Genomic DNA, 12,469 nt, shown 5'->3' on the forward strand with positions numbered 1-12,469 from the left:
CTGCTCCAACATGGACTGACATTCTGGCCTACTTTCAGCCGATGCGACTTGTCTGTCGCTGAACAGTCGCTTTTTATGTATTCAGCACCTATGTATAATGTTGTAAAAATGCTCTAGAAGCTAAAGTCGCAGAAATGTCACACATATTTGGCCTGCAACTTTCTGTGCGACAAATTCAGACAGGAAAAATCAGTATAAATCCTTAGAAAATTATCCCCCAGTGTCTCCATCTGCTGGCGGTATTGAATAAGCATTGCTGCACTGATGGGGTATGCATTAGACGAAAAAAAAGAAGAAAAAGAAGAATAATACGCCCAGAAAAGAGGCGAAAAGGAGAAAAACGTAAAAAAACGTGAAAAAAAAGTAAGAGGAAGAGAAGGGAAAAAAAGGTGGAAATGGGTTTAAAAGTGATTTCGGCGGAGAAATATATATATATATATATATATATATATATATATATATATGCGCACACACACACATAGATATAAACGTATTCTCCGTTGAGATATTGCAGCCGCTGCTGTGTCCAGGCCCAGGAGCCTTAGCACTGTGCTGTGATGTCACTCAATACCACTGACATCACTAGGTGTAAACAACATCTCTCCTTTGCTGTGTATGTGACTATGGAGCTGTTTGGTGATGTCGTCTATTACGGCCTTCATAGAAGCAACAGGAGATTGTTGCATCCATCTTGAACCCTCAGAACTACAGTGCTATGATGTCACTCACTTCCACAGGCCTTGCAGAGTATAAACAACAACAACCCAGCTTTGTTGTGTATGTAACCAAAGGGATTTGTGATGTCACCTAGAACCTTCACAGCAGCGACAGCTTTATGAGGAGCATCAGCACTGCTCTGCCTGAGCAGAACCATCACCGCCATAGGTTGTCAAATAACCCGGATTTAACCCACACAGGTAAGTCCAATGGGGTGCAGGCATGTCCTCTATGCTTACAGCTTCCCGTGGGTGTTGGTTTGATACCGTTTGGGGACAGCCAAGGAGGCATCTGCAGGCAACAAAGGTAGGTGTGTGCTTGTGTGTGTGTTTCCTATGCAGATCCTAAGCCCAGTGTCACATGCAAGTAGGAGGAGTAAGAAGGGTTCCTGGCAAATCCGGGTTATGGATTGCATTTAAAAAGGCCCCGTGGGAGTGCAATGGGCCCCTGTCTTGCTGCTTAGCAATAATGGTATGGGTTTAGGTTCTGCTGTGTGTACTGGTGGTTGACTGCCCCCCAGCCCAGAGTGTGCATGGAAAATTGTCTGGCAGCCTCCCTGACAGCAAGCAGTGATAGTGCCCATGAAGGGGACCTTGTTGGGCCCGCCCCTTTCACGGTTATCGCTTCTCGGCCTTTTGGCTAAGATCAAGTGTAGTATCTGTTCTTATCAGTTTAATATCTGATACGTCCCCTATCTGGGGACCATATATTAAATGGATTTTTGAGAACGGGGGCCGATTTCGAAGCTTGCTTCCGTCGCCCTATGCATTGACCCGATATGGCAGTATCTTCGGGTACAGTGCACCACCCCCTTACAGGGTTAAAAAGAAAGATTCCTACTTTCATTGCTACCTGCTTGCTGGCTAGCCAGCTAGCCAGCCCTGTGGGCCTTGCTGCTGCTGCAGCCAAAAAACAAAAGGTGGTGCTGCTGCTGCTTCTGCTGCTTCTGCTTCTGCTTGTGTCTGGCCCCTGTTGGAGCGTCCAGGCACAGGACTTCTGCTGCTGCTGACTAAATGGCCTCCTTAATTGGATCATTTGAGTAGCCAGCACACCTGTGCAGGTAGGGCATGACATGATAGGCAGCTGCCTTGATAGCGGGTGGGTGCTGAATGTTCCTAATTGACAAAATAAGATTAATGCTTATGAAGAAATATAAAATCTCATCCCTTCCCCAATATCGCGCCACACCCCTACCCCTTAATTCCCTGGTTGAACGTGATGGACATATGTCTTTTTTCGACCGTACTAACTATGTAACTATGTAACATAACATGAGGGGGGGGGGGGGGGGGGTCTCCTGGCTGTTCACACAGGTGTGTCATTGCTGTACATTGACCATGCATTGCTTCTGTGGTATTGCAAAGGCAAAGACAAATGCTTCCAGCCATCCATTGCACTAATGGATTGGTCATCAGCTGGCTGTCTATGTCCCGCATCAATATAGACCAAAGTACAGAGGGTTAGGCTATGCTATTGTGCACCTACCTGATGCATCAGAAGGTGCGAGGCCCTTGCTAAATTCTGTGCACAGACTTTGAGATCTATGCTTTAGACTGTATCTAAACCTGCTCCAACATGGACTGACATTCTGGCCTACTTTCAGCCGATGCGACTTGTCTGTCGCTGAACAGTCGCTTTTTATGTATTCAGCACCTATGTATAATGTTGTAAAAATGCTCTAGAAGCTAAAGTCGCAGAAATGTCACACATATTTGGCCTGCAACTTTCTGTGCGACAAATTCAGACAGGAAAAATCAGTATAAATCCTTAGAAAATTATCCCCCAGTGTCTCCATCTGCTGGCGGTATTGAATAAGCATTGCTGCACTGATGGGGTATGCATTAGACGAAAAAAAAGAAGAAAAAGAAGAATAATACGCCCAGAAAAGAGGCGAAAAGGAGAAAAACGTAAAAAAACGTGAAAAAAAAGTAAGAGGAAGAGAAGGGAAAAAAAGGTGGAAATGGGTTTAAAAGTGATTTCGGCGGAGAAATATATATATATATATATATATATATATATATATATATATGCGCACACACACACATAGATATAAACGTATTCTCCGTTGAGATATTGCAGCCGCTGCTGTGTCCAGGCCCAGGAGCCTTAGCACTGTGCTGTGATGTCACTCAATACCACTGACATCACTAGGTGTAAACAACATCTCTCCTTTGCTGTGTATGTGACTATGGAGCTGTTTGGTGATGTCGTCTATTATGGCCTTCATAGAAGTAACAGGAGATTGTTGCATCCATCTTGAACCCTCAGAACTACAGTGCTATGATGTCACTCACTTCCACAGGCCTTGCAGAGTGTAAACAACAACAACCCAGCTTTGTTGTGTATGTAACCAAAGGGATTTGTGATGTCACCTAGAACCTTCACAGCAGCGACAGCTTTATGAGGAGCATCAGCACTGCTCTGCCTGAGCAGAACCATCACCGCCATAGGTTGTCAAATAACCCGGATTTAACCCACACAGGTAAGTCCAATGGGGTGCAGGCATGTCCTCTATGCTTACAGCTTCCCGTGGGTGTTGGTTTGATACCGTTTGGGGACAGCCAAGGAGGCATCTGCAGGCAACAAAGGTAGGTGTGTGCTTGTGTGTGTGTTTCCTATGCAGATCCTAAGCCCAGTGTCACATGCAAGTAGGAGGAGTAAGAAGGGTTCCTGGCAAATCCGGGTTATGGATTGCATTTAAAAAGGCCCCGTGGGAGTGCAATGGGCCCCTGTCTTGCTGCTTAGCAATAATGGTATGGGTTTAGGTTCTGCTGTGTGTACTGGTGGTTGACTGCCCCCCAGCCCAGAGTGTGCATGGAAAATTGTCTGGCAGCCTCCCTGACAGCAAGCAGTGATAGTGCCCATGAAGGGGACCTTGTTGGGCCCGCCCCTTTCACGGTTATCGCTTCTCGGCCTTTTGGCTAAGATCAAGTGTAGTATCTGTTCTTATCAGTTTAATATCTGATACGTCCCCTATCTGGGGACCATATATTAAATGGATTTTTGAGAACGGGGGCCGATTTCGAAGCTTGCTTCCGTCGCCCTATGCATTGACCCGATATGGCAGTATCTTCGGGTACAGTGCACCACCCCCTTACAGGGTTAAAAAGAAAGATTCCTACTTTCATTGCTACCTGCTTGCTGGCTAGCCAGCTAGCCAGCCCTGTGGGCCTTGCTGCTGCTGCAGCCAAAAAACAAAAGGTGGTGCTGCTGCTGCTTCTGCTGCTTCTGCTTCTGCTTGTGTCTGGCCCCTGTTGGAGCGTCCAGGCACAGGACTTCTGCTGCTGCTGACTAAATGGCCTCCTTAATTGGATCATTTGAGTAGCCAGCACACCTGTGCAGGTAGGGCATGACATGATAGGCAGCTGCCTTGATAGCGGGTGGGTGCTGAATGTTCCTAATTGACAAAATAAGATTAATGCTTATGAAGAAATATAAAATCTCATCCCTTCCCCAATATCGCGCCACACCCCTACCCCTTAATTCCCTGGTTGAACGTGATGGACATATGTCTTTTTTCGACCGTACTAACTATGTAACTATGTAACATAACATGGGGGGGGGGGGGGGTCTCCTGGCTGTTCACACAGGTGTGTCATTGCTGTACATTGACCATGCATTGCTTCTGTGGTATTGCAAAGGCAAAGACAAATGCTTCCAGCCATCCATTGCACTAATGGATTGGTCATCAGCTGGCTGTCTATGTCCCGCATCAATATAGACCAATGTACAGAGGGTTAGGCTATGCTATTGTGCACCTACCTGATGCATCAGAAGGTGCGAGGCCCTTGCTAAATTCTGTGCACAGACTTTGAGATCTATGCTTTAGACTGTATCTAAACCTGCTCCAACATGGACTGACATTCTGGCCTACTTTCAGCCGATGCGACTTGTCTGTCGCTGAACAGTCGCTTTTTATGTATTCAGCACCTATGTATAATGTTGTAAAAATGCTCTAGAAGCTAAAGTCGCAGAAATGTCACACATATTTGGCCTGCAACTTTCTGTGCGACAAATTCAGACAGGAAAAATCAGTATAAATCCTTAGAAAATTATCCCCCAGTGTCTCCATCTGCTGGCGGTATTGAATAAGCATTGCTGCACTGATGGGGTATGCATTAGACGAAAAAAAAGAAGAAAAAGAAGAATAATACGCCCAGAAAAGAGGCGAAAAGGAGAAAAACGTAAAAAAACTTGAAAAAAAAGTAAGAGGAAGAGAAGGGAAAAAAAGGTGGAAATGGGTTTAAAAGTGATTTCGGCGGAGAAATATATATATATATATATATATATATATATATATATATATATATGCGCACACACACACATAGATATAAACGTATTCTCCGTTGAGATATTGCAGCCGCTGCTGTGTCCAGGCCCAGGAGCCTTAGCACTGTGCTGTGATGTCACTCAATACCACTGACATCACTAGGTGTAAACAACATCTCTCCTTTGCTGTGTATGTGACTATGGAGCTGTTTGGTGATGTCGTCTATTACGGCCTTCATAGAAGCAACAGGAGATTGTTGCATCCATCTTGAACCCTCAGAACTACAGTGCTATGATGTCACTCACTTCCACAGGCCTTGCAGAGTATAAACAACAACAACCCAGCTTTGTTGTGTATGTAACCAAAGGGATTTGTGATGTCACCTAGAACCTTCACAGCAGCGACAGCTTTATGAGGAGCATCAGCACTGCTCTGCCTGAGCAGAACCATCACCGCCATAGGTTGTCAAATAACCCGGATTTAACCCACACAGGTAAGTCCAATGGGGTGCAGGCATGTCCTCTATGCTTACAGCTTCCCGTGGGTGTTGGTTTGATACCGTTTGGGGACAGCCAAGGAGGCATCTGCAGGCAACAAAGGTAGGTGTGTGCTTGTGTGTGTGTTTCCTATGCAGATCCTAAGCCCAGTGTCACATGCAAGTAGGAGGAGTAAGAAGGGTTCCTGGCAAATCCGGGTTATGGATTGCATTTAAAAAGGCCCCGTGGGAGTGCAATGGGCCCCTGTCTTGCTGCTTAGCAATAATGGTATGGGTTTAGGTTCTGCTGTGTGTACTGGTGGTTGACTGCCCCCCAGCCCAGAGTGTGCATGGAAAATTGTCTGGCAGCCTCCCTGACAGCAAGCAGTGATAGTGCCCATGAAGGGGACCTTGTTGGGCCCGCCCCTTTCACGGTTATCGCTTCTCGGCCTTTTGGCTAAGATCAAGTGTAGTATCTGTTCTTATCAGTTTAATATCTGATACGTCCCCTATCTGGGGACCATATATTAAATGGATTTTTGAGAACGGGGGCCGATTTCGAAGCTTGCTTCCGTCGCCCTATGCATTGACCCGATATGGCAGTATCTTCGGGTACAGTGCACCACCCCCTTACAGGGTTAAAAAGAAAGATTCCTACTTTCATTGCTACCTGCTTGCTGGCTAGCCAGCTAGCCAGCCCTGTGGGCCTTGCTGCTGCTGCAGCCAAAAAACAAAAGGTGGTGCTGCTGCTGCTTCTGCTGCTTCTGCTTCTGCTTGTGTCTGGCCCCTGTTGGAGCGTCCAGGCACAGGACTTCTGCTGCTGCTGACTAAATGGCCTCCTTAATTGGATCATTTGAGTAGCCAGCACACCTGTGCAGGTAGGGCATGACATGATAGGCAGCTGCCTTGATAGCGGGTGGGTGCTGAATGTTCCTAATTGACAAAATAAGATTAATGCTTATGAAGAAATATAAAATCTCATCCCTTCCCCAATATCGCGCCACACCCCTACCCCTTAATTCCCTGGTTGAACGTGATGGACATATGTCTTTTTTCGACCGTACTAACTATGTAACTATGTAACATAACATGGGGGGGGGGGGGGGGGGTCTCCTGGCTGTTCACACAGGTGTGTCATTGCTGTACATTGACCATGCATTGCTTCTGTGGTATTGCAAAGGCAAAGACAAATGCTTCCAGCCATCCATTGCACTAATGGATTGGTCATCAGCTGGCTGTCTATGTCCCGCATCAATATAGACCAAAGTACAGAGGGTTAGGCTATGCTATTGTGCACCTACCTGATGCATCAGAAGGTGCGAGGCCCTTGCTAAATTCTGTGCACAGACTTTGAGATCTATGCTTTAGACTGTATCTAAACCTGCTCCAACATGGACTGACATTCTGGCCTACTTTCAGCCGATGCGACTTGTCTGTCGCTGAACAGTCGCTTTTTATGTATTCAGCACCTATGTATAATGTTGTAAAAATGCTCTAGAAGCTAAAGTCGCAGAAATGTCACACATATTTGGCCTGCAACTTTCTGTGCGACAAATTCAGACAGGAAAAATCAGTATAAATCCTTAGAAAATTATCCCCCAGTGTCTCCATCTGCTGGCGGTATTGAATAAGCATTGCTGCACTGATGGGGTATGCATTAGACGAAAAAAAAGAAGAAAAAGAAGAATAATACGCCCAGAAAAGAGGCGAAAAGGAGAAAAACGTAAAAAAACGTGAAAAAAAAGTAAGAGGAAGAGAAGGGAAAAAAAGGTGGAAATGGGTTTAAAAGTGATTTCGGCGGAGAAATATATATATATATATATATATATATATATATATATATATGCGCACACACACACATAGATATAAACGTATTCTCCGTTGAGATATTGCAGCCGCTGCTGTGTCCAGGCCCAGGAGCCTTAGCACTGTGCTGTGATGTCACTCAATACCACTGACATCACTAGGTGTAAACAACATCTCTCCTTTGCTGTGTATGTGACTATGGAGCTGTTTGGTGATGTCGTCTATTACGGCCTTCATAGAAGCAACAGGAGATTGTTGCATCCATCTTGAACCCTCAGAACTACAGTGCTATGATGTCACTCACTTCCACAGGCCTTGCAGAGTGTAAACAACAACAACCCAGCTTTGTTGTGTATGTAACCAAAGGGATTTGTGATGTCACCTAGAACCTTCACAGCAGCGACAGCTTTATGAGGAGCATCAGCACTGCTCTGCCTGAGCAGAACCATCACCGCCATAGGTTGTCAAATAACCCGGATTTAACCCACACAGGTAAGTCCAATGGGGTGCAGGCATGTCCTCTATGCTTACAGCTTCCCGTGGGTGTTGGTTTGATACCGTTTGGGGACAGCCAAGGAGGCATCTGCAGGCAACAAAGGTAGGTGTGTGCTTGTGTGTGTGTTTCCTATGCAGATCCTAAGCCCAGTGTCACATGCAAGTAGGAGGAGTAAGAAGGGTTCCTGGCAAATCCGGGTTATGGATTGCATTTAAAAAGGCCCCGTGGGAGTGCAATGGGCCCCTGTCTTGCTGCTTAGCAATAATGGTATGGGTTTAGGTTCTGCTGTGTGTACTGGTGGTTGACTGCCCCCCAGCCCAGAGTGTGCATGGAAAATTGTCTGGCAGCCTCCCTGAGAGCAAGCAGTGATAGTGCCCATGAAGGGGACCTTGTTGGGCCCGCCCCTTTCACAGTTATCGCTTCTCGGCCTTTTGGCTAAGATCAAGTGTAGTATCTGTTCTTATCAGTTTAATATCTGATACGTCCCCTATCTGGGGACCATATATTAAATGGATTTTTGAGAACGGGGGCCGATTTCGAAGCTTGCTTCCGTCGCCCTATGCATTGACCCGATATGGCAGTATCTTCGGGTACAGTGCACCACCCCCTTACAGGGTTAAAAAGAAAGATTCCTACTTTCATTGCTACCTGCTTGCTGGCTAGCCAGCTAGCCAGCCCTGTGGGCCTTGCTGCTGCTGCAGCCAAAAAACAAAAGGTGGTGCTGCTGCTGCTTCTGCTGCTTCTGCTTCTGCTTGTGTCTGGCCCCTGTTGGAGCGTCCAGGCACAGGACTTCTGCTGCTGCTGACTAAATGGCCTCCTTAATTGGATCATTTGAGTAGCCAGCACACCTGTGCAGGTAGGGCATGACATGATAGGCAGCTGCCTTGATAGCGGGTGGGTGCTGAATGTTCCTAATTGACAAAATAAGATTAATGCTTATGAAGAAATATAAAATCTCATCCCTTCCCCAATATCGCGCCACACCCCTACCCCTTAATTCCCTGGTTGAACGTGATGGACATATGTCTTTTTTCGACCGTACTAACTATGTAACTATGTAACATAACATGGGGGGGGGGGGGGGGGTCTCCTGGCTGTTCACACAGGTGTGTCATTGCTGTACATTGACCATGCATTGCTTCTGTGGTATTGCAAAGGCAAAGACAAATGCTTCCAGCCATCCATTGCACTAATGGATTGGTCATCAGCTGGCTGTCTATGTCCCGCATCAATATAGACCAAAGTACAGAGGGTTAGGCTATGCTATTGTGCACCTACCTGATGCATCAGAAGGTGCGAGGCCCTTGCTAAATTCTGTGCACAGACTTTGAGATCTATGCTTTAGACTGTATCTAAACCTGCTCCAACATGGACTGACATTCTGGCCTACTTTCAGCCGATGCGACTTGTCTGTCGCTGAACAGTCGCTTTTTATGTATTCAGCACCTATGTATAATGTTGTAAAAATGCTCTAGAAGCTAAAGTCGCAGAAATGTCACACATATTTGGCCTGCAACTTTCTGTGCGACAAATTCAGACAGGAAAAATCAGTATAAATCCTTAGAAAATTATCCCCCAGTGTCTCCATCTGCTGGCGGTATTGAATAAGCATTGCTGCACTGATGGGGTATGCATTAGACGAAAAAAAAGAAGAAAAAGAAGAATAATACGCCCAGAAAAGAGGCGAAAAGGAGAAAAACGTAAAAAAACGTGAAAAAAAAGTAAGAGGAAGAGAAGGGAAAAAAAGGTGGAAATGGGTTTAAAAGTGATTTCGGCGGAGAAATATATATATATATATATATATATATATATATATATATATGCGCACACACACACATAGATATAAACGTATTCTCCGTTGAGATATTGCAGCCGCTGCTGTGTCCAGGCCCAGGAGCCTTAGCACTGTGCTGTGATGTCACTCAATACCACTGACATCACTAGGTGTAAACAACATCTCTCCTTTGCTGTGTATGTGACTATGGAGCTGTTTGGTGATGTCGTCTATTACGGCCTTCATAGAAGCAACAGGAGATTGTTGCATCCATCTTGAACCCTCAGAACTACAGTGCTATGATGTCACTCACTTCCACAGGCCTTGCAGAGTGTAAACAACAACAACCCAGCTTTGTTGTGTATGTAACCAAAGGGATTTGTGATGTCACCTAGAACCTTCACAGCAGCGACAGCTTTATGAGGAGCATCAGCACTGCTCTGCCTGAGCAGAACCATCACCGCCATAGGTTGTCAAATAACCCGGATTTAACCCACACAGGTAAGTCCAATGGGGTGCAGGCATGTCCTCTATGCTTACAGCTTCCCGTGGGTGTTGGTTTGATACCGTTTGGGGACAGCCAAGGAGGCATCTGCAGGCAACAAAAGTAGGTGTGTGCTTGTGTGTGTGTTTCCTATGCAGATCCTAAGCCCAGTGTCACATGCAAGTAGGAGGAGTAAGAAGGGTTCCTGGCAAATCCGGGTTATGGATTGCATTTAAAAAGGCCCCGTGGGAGTGCAATGGGCCCCTGTCTTGCTGCTTAGCAATAATGGTATGGGTTTAGGTTCTGCTGTGTGTACTGGTGGTTGACTGCCCCCCAGCCCAGAGTGTGCATGGAAAATTGTCTGGCAGCCTCCCTGACAGCAAGCAGTGATAGTGCCCATGAAGGGGACCTTGTTGGGCCCGCCCCTTTCACGGTTATCGCTTCTCGGCCTTTTGGCTAAGATCAAGTGTAGTATCTGTTCTTATCAGTTTAATATCTGATACGTCCCCTATCTGGGGACCATATATTAAATGGATTTTTGAGAACGGGGGCTGATTTCGAAGCTTGCTTCCGTCGCCCTATGCATTGACCCGATATGGCAGTATCTTCGGGTACAGTGCACCACCCCCTTACAGGGTTAAAAAGAAAGATTCCTACTTTCATTGCTACCTGCTTGCTGGCTAGCCAGCTAGCCAGCCCTGTGGGCCTTGCTGCTGCTGCAGCCAAAAAACAAAAGGTGGTGCTGCTGCTGCTTCTGCTGCTTCTGCTTCTGCTTGTGTCTGGCCCCTGTTGGAGCGTCCAGGCACAGGACTTCTGCTGCTGCTGACTAAATGGCCTCCTTAATTGGATCATTTGAGTAGCCAGCACACCTGTGCAGGTAGGGCATGACATGATAGGCAGCTGCCTTGATAGCGGGTGGGTGCTGAATGTTCCTAATTGACAAAATAAGATTAATGCTTATGAAGAAATATAAAATCTCATCCCTTCCCCAATATCGCGCCACACCCCTACCCCTTAATTCCCTGGTTGAACGTGATGGACATATGTCTTTTTTCGACCGTACTAACTATGTAACTATGTAACATAACATGGGGGGGGGGGGGGGTCTCCTGGCTGTTCACACAGGTGTGTCATTGCTGTACATTGACCATGCATTGCTTCTGTGGTATTGCAAAGGCAAAGACAAATGCTTCCAGCCATCCATTGCACTAATGGATTGGTCATCAGCTGGCTGTCTATGTCCCGCATCAATATAGACCAAAGTACAGAGGGTTAGGCTATGCTATTGTGCACCTACCTGATGCATCAGAAGGTGCGAGGCCCTTGCTAAATTCTGTGCACAGACTTTGAGATCTATGCTTTAGACTGTATCTAAACCTGCTCCAACATGGACTGACATTCTGGCCTACTTTCAGCCGATGCGACTTGTCTGTCGCTGAACAGTCGCTTTTTATGTATTCAGCACCTATGTATAATGTTGTAAAAATGCTCTAGAAGCTAAAGTCGCAGAAATGTCACACATATTTGGCCTGCAACTTTCTGTGCGACAAATTCAGACAGGAAAAATCTGTATAAATCCTTAGAAAATTATCCCCCAGTGTCTCCATCTGCTGGCGGTATTGAATAAGCATTGCTGCACTGATGGGGTATGCATTAGACGAAAAAAAAGAAGAAAAAGAAGAATAATACGCCCAGAAAAGAGGCGAAAAGGAGAAAAACGTAAAAAAACGTGAAAAAAAAGTAAGAGGAAGAGAAGGGAAAAAAAGGTGGAAATGGGTTTAAAAGTGATTTCGGCGGAGAAATATATATATATATATATATATATATATATATATATATACGCGCACACACACACATATATATAAACGTATTCTCCGTTGAGATATTGCAGCCGCTGCTGTGTCCAGGCCCAGGAGCCTTAGCACTGTGCTGTGATGTCACTCAATACCACTGACATCACTAGGTGTAAACAACATCTCTCCTTTGCTGTGTATGTGACTATGGAGCTGTTTGGTGATGTCGTCTATTACGGCCTTCATAGAAGCAACAGGAGATTGTTGCATCCATCTTGAACCCTCAGAACTACAGTGCTATGATGTCACTCACTTCCACAGGCCTTGCAGAGTGTAAACAACAACAACCCAGCTTTGTTGTGTATGTAACCAAAGGGATTTGTGATGTCACCTAGAACCTTCACAGCAGCGACAGCTTTATGAGGAGCATCAGCACTGCTCTGCCTGAGCAGAACCATCACCGCCATAGGTTGTCAAATAACCCGGATTTAACCCACACAGGTAAGTCCAATGGGGTGCAGGCATGTCCTCTATGCTTACAGCTTCCCGTGGGTGTTGGTTTGATACCGTTTGGGGACAGCCAAGGAGGCATCTGCAGGCAACAAAGGTAGGTGTGTGCTTGTGTGTGTGTTTCCTATGCAGATCCTAAGCCCA

The 12,469-nt window shown here is 46.0% G+C and overlaps 5 non-coding genes across 5 annotated transcripts; all 5 read left to right on the plus strand.

Annotated features, from left to right (window-relative positions):
- Positions 1-1,336: 1,336 nt before the first annotated feature.
- Positions 1,337-1,527, plus strand: LOC130343028 (U2 spliceosomal RNA). Its single transcript, XR_008882461.1, has one exon. It is a non-coding gene; the product is annotated as a U2 spliceosomal RNA (small nuclear RNA).
- A 2,091-nt stretch (positions 1,528-3,618) lies between these two features.
- LOC130343030 (U2 spliceosomal RNA) lies at positions 3,619-3,809 on the plus strand. Its single transcript, XR_008882462.1, has one exon. It is a non-coding gene; the product is annotated as a U2 spliceosomal RNA (small nuclear RNA).
- A 2,090-nt stretch (positions 3,810-5,899) lies between these two features.
- LOC130343031 (U2 spliceosomal RNA) lies at positions 5,900-6,090 on the plus strand. Its single transcript, XR_008882463.1, has one exon. It is a non-coding gene; the product is annotated as a U2 spliceosomal RNA (small nuclear RNA).
- Positions 6,091-8,179: 2,089 nt separating this feature from the next.
- On the plus strand, positions 8,180-8,370 carry LOC130343033 (U2 spliceosomal RNA). Its single transcript, XR_008882465.1, has one exon. It is a non-coding gene; the product is annotated as a U2 spliceosomal RNA (small nuclear RNA).
- A 2,088-nt stretch (positions 8,371-10,458) lies between these two features.
- Positions 10,459-10,649, plus strand: LOC130343008 (U2 spliceosomal RNA). The gene has a single exon (XR_008882442.1). It is a non-coding gene; the product is annotated as a U2 spliceosomal RNA (small nuclear RNA).
- Positions 10,650-12,469: the final 1,820 nt, after the last annotated feature.

The sequence above is a fragment of the Hyla sarda genome, unplaced genomic scaffold (assembly GCF_029499605.1).
Source record: "Hyla sarda isolate aHylSar1 unplaced genomic scaffold, aHylSar1.hap1 scaffold_665, whole genome shotgun sequence".
Classification (NCBI taxonomy): domain Eukaryota; kingdom Metazoa; phylum Chordata; class Amphibia; order Anura; family Hylidae; genus Hyla; species Hyla sarda.